The 7,360-nt window shown below is 39.3% G+C and overlaps 1 pseudogene; it reads right to left on the bottom strand.

The window, feature by feature from the left end:
* Positions 1 to 1,913: 1,913 nt before the first annotated feature.
* LOC100949003 lies at positions 1,914 to 4,644 on the bottom strand (annotated as a pseudogene).
* Positions 4,645 to 7,360: the final 2,716 nt, after the last annotated feature.

Raw genomic sequence — 7,360 nt, 5'->3', positions numbered from 1 at the left:
CAAGGTAGCCTGGTAATTTACTATCCCTATTAGAAGACTTTGGACTGAAGAAAGCTAAAACAATACAAGATTTTCATAGCAATTCAAGGCAACAGAGGATTTGTCACAGGGCAGTACATGATTAATTGCCCAAAGAACTGCATGGACAACATGGTTGGCTGTAGGAGTTGAGTCTGCTTGGGTCCTTTTTGGAAATAAGTAGAACTTGCATTGTGAATGAACAGAAATGAACAAGCTTGCTGAGAGAAGAGATCAGAGAGCACAAGGGAAATCTAAGGAATTTGCCACTGAATGGCTCATGACCAACTGTACCAGACAGGAAAAACTGGGCCAAAAAAGGGTATTTTCATGGCAATGAGTCAGAAGAAGCCAAATTTTCATGATTTTACATGCTCAACTTAAATATTGGTGGGGACTGGTGAACATTTTTATACTTGAGAAGTTAATGTGTCTTTTAATTTTGATTTGAAGATAAATCTAGAGTGTCATCTTGATATGTTATCTGGCCATTATTGATAGTGAACATTTATAGCATCATTACCAAGTACCTTACAGTCTGGATGACTTGTCTCATTTCAAACACATAAACACTTATAAATTCGATTTTTTAATCTTCTTTGATATAGGAAATAGGCTTTAAAAGAATATGTAACTTGCCCAAAGTTAAACAGATGGTAAGTGGTAGAGCTGAGACTGGGATATAAACCCAGAGTCCACGCCTGTAATACGGTAGTGCTTCACAGTCTTTCATCATGCCTGCCTTATTCCTCAAAACTCAGCCACTTGATCCACTTGCCTATTTACAGCTGATATGCAAGAAATGTTTATTGACTTAGATTAAATACACGTTCAAAGGTTCAGTCACTACATCTTCATCCAAAATGTGATTTTCATACATGCACGCATCTCATCCACCACTTTTTTCTTTCTCTTACCCAGTCACTGGGTATATCTGAATTATATTTTTTCTTCCATTCAACAAGTATTTACTGAGCACCTACTATGTGAAAGGTCCTGTTCAGGTAGCTCTTTCTGCTTGTCATATCAACACCTACTATGTGCCTGCTTCTGTACCCTGAAGAAACAGATGAATAAATGATGTCTTCTGCTTTCCATGAACTCAGAGTCAAGCAAAGGAAATAATCCATAAACCTGAGCAAGTCTCCATCCAACACTGTAGACCAGGGGTCCTCAAACTTCTTAAACAGGGGGCCAGTTCACTGTCCCTCAGACCATTGGAGGGCCCAACTGTGGGCCCTGGGATGAGTCGGCTGCTAAGCAGGACAGGCAACAGTGGAAAAAAACCTGGCAGACTGGATAAATGTCCTAGGTGGGCCACATTTGGCCCACGGGCCATAGTTTGAGTATACCTGCTACAGACTGAAGCAAAATAATAGAGGAATATGTGAGAAGTTCAAGGTAAGACATAGGGAGAAGTGATTCAATCAGGAAGAGTCAAAGCAGCTCATGGGGGATTAAGCTTGGCAGCCCTAGAACCCCAGAACACAGTTGCAGGCATGCAGTAGGCATTCAAATACTTTTTTTTTTTTTTTTTTTTTTTTGCGGTTTTTGGTCGGGGCTGGGTTTGAACCTGCCACCTCCGGTATATGGGGCTGGCGCCCTACTCCTTTGAGCCACAGGCACTGCCCATTCATATACCTTTTTTTTTTATTCACAAAATATAAGCAAGACTTACATCCTTTTCTGGTGAAATTGTTCTCTTCAAATAATTTTATGGGGAGGGCCTTGAGATGTATCAGTTATAAAACATGTTATTAAGAAAACATTTTAAAATTTACAAATACAAATCAGTACTTTATACAAGAATTCTCTACAAAGTTCACCAATCAATCTAAAAAATAATCTGTTTCAACTTAATATAAGGCATGCCCAGTTTATGACATTTTGTAGAATTATTTTTGCTTTGTGGGAGACTTTTCTTTTCGCCGATCCTGATTTTTCCTTGATTCTCTGGAATGTTCAGCGTATCTGCTAGATTTTTCCCAATGCCTCTCTGCACCATCCTGATATCTATCTTCATCACTTCTAGAGCCTGAATGTTTTCTTTCTGTTTCCCTTGACTTTGATCTCTCTCTTCTAAAATGTTCACTGTCCTTATTTCTATGTCTATGCTTTTCATTTTCAGAAAAAGAATTTCTTCTCTCTCCTTTTTTCTTTTTGTGGTCACCATGCTTTTTCTCCAGATCTCTGTGAATTTCCTGATCTTTGTCATTCACAACTCTACTGTCATTATTTCATTCAGGGGGAACACTTCTGTCCAACATGTGCTTTGTTATGGGATCTCTCCCATTTGAATCTCTTGAATTTCAATCTCTATGTTTTTCTGACCGTCTGTCTCTCTCAGTCCTTGTTTCCTGGTGCCTGTGTTCTAGTCTTCTTTCTTCATATTTTCTATCATTTGTTTGTTGGCTCCTGATCAATTTATCTACTTCTTTACTTCTGGTCTTCCTTTGTCTCTTCTTCTTATATCTTTAGCTGAGGCAGAGCTGCAACTGCTGGTAGATGAAGAATCACTCTCTTCACTGGAAGACTCTGAGCTACTGTCAGAGTCAGAGTCAGAGGAGTTAGACTCTGAAGAGGAAAAAGATGGGGAGGATTTATTTTTTTCAACATCTGGTTTCTGTGCCATGATGACCTTTGGCGTATTTTTGAGATGCTCACACAATTCATCCACTAACCCCCCATCTCAAAAATACGCCAAAGGTCATCATGGCACAGAAAGACCTACTGAAGTAAAGAAGTTGATGGCAAATCGAGTGTTTCTTGGATTATCTCGAGGTAATAATCCTTCAAAGAATGGCTGTAGCGTTTTATCCTTAATCTTGAATTCAGTTTAGGGAGACCCATGTATTCACATAGTTCCTGGAAAAATATTTTGATGAAAATTCTACTGGATGGTGTGGTGGTTTCTTTGCTCAGTTTTATACATTCAAGAGCACTCCATGGAAGAGAATCAGTGTGCAAAAGGTGAGCAAACATCTTAGCAACATTTTTCAATTTGTTTGTTTCCAAGCGATGGATTGTATTATATTGTTTCTTGAATATACTTTCAAAGGATTCCATGTACTCTTTGAGCATGCAAAATCTCCCAGCTAATAAGCCAAAAAATTTCTCATATGTCCTTTGTTGAGCACAGCAATCCAGTATCATGTTGCAGGGTTCTTTTGTTTGACTTTCAGGGAATTCCACTTTCAGTAATTTGTGAGCACATTCTTTAAAATCTAAACTTGACTGAATAGCAAGATAAATCATACGATGAAATGAGACCAGATTAATTTCTGTTTTGTCATGAATAGTCACTTTTTGTCCTTCTTCATCTTCTTCTCATTCTTCCTCCTCTTCCTCCTCCTCTTCCTCACTACTTCCATCATCTTGGTCTGTGTTTGAATCACTGTCTCCTTCATCAAGAATTTCCTTCTTAATTGTTTTGTACTCCTCTTCATTCTCCATAAAATTAGAATCCATCTTGAAAACATTAAGAACATCTTCTGGATTGTAGTCATCCTCCAAAGGGAGCATATGGGTGAACTGATCATCTTCCTCCACTAAGTCAAGTCCTTCTAGGGTAATGGGGTGGTCCTTGAATCCATCCTTCCATACAGTGAACATTACTTCAATCATATGTTGAACTCTTTTATCAATTTCAGACTCATGCAGAATGTTTCGAAGATGTTCAAATATAGCATTGATTCCTCTTGGAGACACTTGTGTTAATTTGAGGCCACAATCCTTGAGAAAACCAATAGCTACTTCAACACTATCATCTGTTGGTCTTTCCAGGAGCAAAGTAAGCATCTCTAAGCATAACACCTCATGTGCCACATTTTGGTTAATAAGATGTGCCACAAATTTCGAAGTAGTCAGGCAGAGTTGCTTATCATTTCTTTGATATCCTTTTCGAAAATTTAGAATTAACCTTCTGAAGATTAATTCCCCTATTTGTGGAAATTTTGAGTTGACAATTGCCACTAATGCTGCCTAAACATGGGTGAATATTGGAGATGCACTCTGTGCTTGTGAAATAGATCCGGACAGCAGGCCTCTACCTCTAACTATATTTTCTTTTAGAAGCTCTTGAATAATAATACTTAGATTGGAAATGTTGACTTTGTTGATAAGACCATTGATTGACTTCTTTAGTGCCTCCCAGCTCATCCTCTGGTATGCTAAGTTGCTTTTATCTGTAATCTGTTCTTGCATCATCCTGAGCTTTGCAGGGGGAATGTATGCTCCACCAGTGTGAGTAAGGAGAGTATCCAGCTCATCTTTTCTCTTCTTTGCAGTAGGTTCATCCTGAGCAGAGGAACTCTGGGTTACTGATGGTTCTGGGCTTCTTCTCCCAGGAGATGGAGATTTCCACTACCTTTTCTGACCTGCATTTCTTTCTCTTTCTGTGCGTTTTTCTAGGTCTCTATTTCATGAGTTCATGCTACCATCATGAGAACGTCCTCTTCTCGAATGCTCATGGTCTGACCTGCTATAATCAAAGTAATCTCTATCCTGTGAGGATCTTTCTTGTTCTACATATCTGTCTTCTGGAGAGGAGGTCCTCTGATATGAATTATGGTTTTCCCTTCTGTCATGACCAGAAGAATGTTTTATCTGTGCCACACTACTTTTCATTTTCTGTTGCGGTTGATAAGTAAATCAGAGATTCCTCAAATTAGTCCAAGCACTCAATGGTCTGAATTCCTGGCCAGTTTACATCTTCTGACTGCAAATATTACCTGAAGCTCCACCACACCACCATTACCTCAAATACCTTTTTATATACAGAATCACATTGGCTAGACTGAAGACATCAGACAGGTAAAGAGGAATTTTCAAGATGGATAAGAATTAGGAAAACCTTCCAAGTAGATAAAATGGAAAAATTGCAGAAGTAGGAAACAATATGGTAGGCTGCAGAACACAGGAAATTTAGGATGATTGTGGCATAAATTTGGAGGGGGGTGTGACATGAAATGTGGGTGGAGAGTTTATGGATCTCTGTGGATTTTCCTCTCGGGTGGACAGTGGGAGATTAAATAGATGGGCATAGGATCAGATTTGCTGGATATGTGGCTGGTACATGTGACAGAGCCAAGAAAGTGGAAGGAGATGAATGTGCTGAATGGAGAGCTCTCTTTGCCCATCCAGAGCAAGGAATAGGATCAGAGAGGCTGGTGGTGAGGGGCAGAAATGCATGCCATGTAGGGGACTAGAAAGGGGAAGGTTTCCTCAGGGCCACCACCCTGACATGCCGTGCCTGGTTCACTTTAAGACTGTTCCTCATTTCCTCACCCAGGTACTTAAATTCATAACCCACTTTCTAAATCTGAGGTGGCTTGTAGTATGAGAAGCCTGTAATAAATTTATCAAAATAAAAATAGCTTTTAAAAATAAATATAGGGCTAAAACCATCACGTAGGCCAGCATCACTACAAGTACTAAACATTAAGTTTGATTCTAAGCTTCCAAGTACCAAAACAAACAAATTTAAAAAAAAAACAGAAAACTAAACCAAAAAACCCATACACACACACACACACACACACACACACACATATGTAACACAGTTAATACAGTCCTCATTATTTTTGAGAGACGACATTTTTCCTGCTACTAAATTCTAAAAGGAGTTTCAAAATTGGATCTTATTCAAGGTGCTAACTTCAGTGCTCTAGCTCCATCATTTCATTTAGGTCTGTCCTCAGAATGTCTCCTCTGAGAGTTCTTGCCTGGCTGCCGTTCCTAAAACAGTGCTCGTTGTCAAGAGCTAAAGGAAATATGAGCTTTGATTCCACTGTAACCTGGAGCCACTTTTCTCTTGATTACATTTTAAGATTCTATCTTCAGTTCTTGTCAGAAATACGTATGAGAAATAGCACATGAAGAATCCTTTGCGTTTTCTGGAAAGCCGCTGGGGAAGATGTTGTCCATCGTTTATTCAACAAATAGAGGACCCACTTTGAGTAGGAAAAGAGCATACAGCAGGGAGACAAACAGATAAAGTTCCGGCCCTCGTAAGCCTAAATTTTTGTGAGAGGACAAACAACATATAAACAAATAAATATGTCAGGTAGTGACAGATCCTGGGAAGAAAAATAAAGCAGGGTCAAGAGGTAGCCTGTGCTATTTTAGATGGCTTGCACAGAAAGCCTTTCCATGGCGCAACTTTCATCTCACACCTTTTTATCTGGCTACATCACCTTTTCCTTAGCAACAGAACATGGAATAAACATTACAGAACCAAATACCTTTCACCAAGTTGACCACTGGGGATGGCAGGAATATGTTCTGCTACTATTTGAGGGCAGAGGCTTATGCCAAATTGTTCATAACAAAAATAACAGTCTACATCAGCCGGGTCATTTCAATGGTAAGTCTAATTTGGCCCTCAACTACCGAATCCAAGCTCTTTTGAATTTCCTTCCAAGGTGTCAGAATAGCTGCCATGGATGTAGCACTTACGCAAGCCATACCCTCAACATTTGTTAACTCATAATGAGATTCCTGGTAACCACATGCTGAAGACTGAATTGTGTCCCTCCTAAATCTGCACGTTGAAGCCCTAATCCTCAGCGTGATGGTTCACATATTTGGAAATAGGGCCTTTGAGAGGTAATTAGGTTTATTTTTTTTCTCTCTTTATTTTTTTAATTAAATAACTGTGTACCTTAATACATTTATGGGGTACAATGTGCTGATTTATATACAAGTTGGAATGCTTACATCAAATTGGTTACCATAGCCTTCACCTCACTTAATTATTGTGTTAATCCATACATACTCTACTCTTAATAGACTTGACATGAGGCCATGAGGGTAATGTCCTCACGACGGGATGAATGACTTAGAAGAATAGACGTCACAGAGGGTGTGCATGTGTGCATTTCCATCTCCCCCTCCCTTCCACCATGCCAGGGCATGGTGAGAAGGCAGCAATCTGGAAGACAGGAGGGGAGCCCACACTACAACCCAACTATGTTGGCACTTTGATTCTTGGACTTCCAGACTTTAGAACTATAGGAAAATAGATTTCTGTTGTTTAAGTCACATAGTCTATGGAATTTTGTTATGGCAGTTCAAGCAGACTTATTAAGGACCCCATCCAAGATAGGAGGTGGTTAGAGCATATGGTTAGGAAGCTGAGTCCTGGAGCCAGACTGCCTGGTTCTACACATTGACCCCAAGAATTCATTGCTGGGTAATCATGGGCAAGTTTTTTAACTTTTCTGAGATTAAGTTCTTTGTCAGTAAAATTGGGATAATAATAGTAAAAACATCATAGACTTATTGTGAGGATTAAACAGTCCATAGTAGTTATTCTTATTATAGCTCCAATTTAAAGAGAGGA

This window comes from Otolemur garnettii, unplaced genomic scaffold, assembly GCF_000181295.1.
Source record: "Otolemur garnettii isolate 467f Iridium unplaced genomic scaffold, OtoGar3 scaffold00016, whole genome shotgun sequence".
Taxonomy (NCBI): Eukaryota; Metazoa; Chordata; class Mammalia; order Primates; family Galagidae; genus Otolemur; species Otolemur garnettii.
This window is presented reverse-complemented; position numbering and strand designations above follow the sequence as displayed.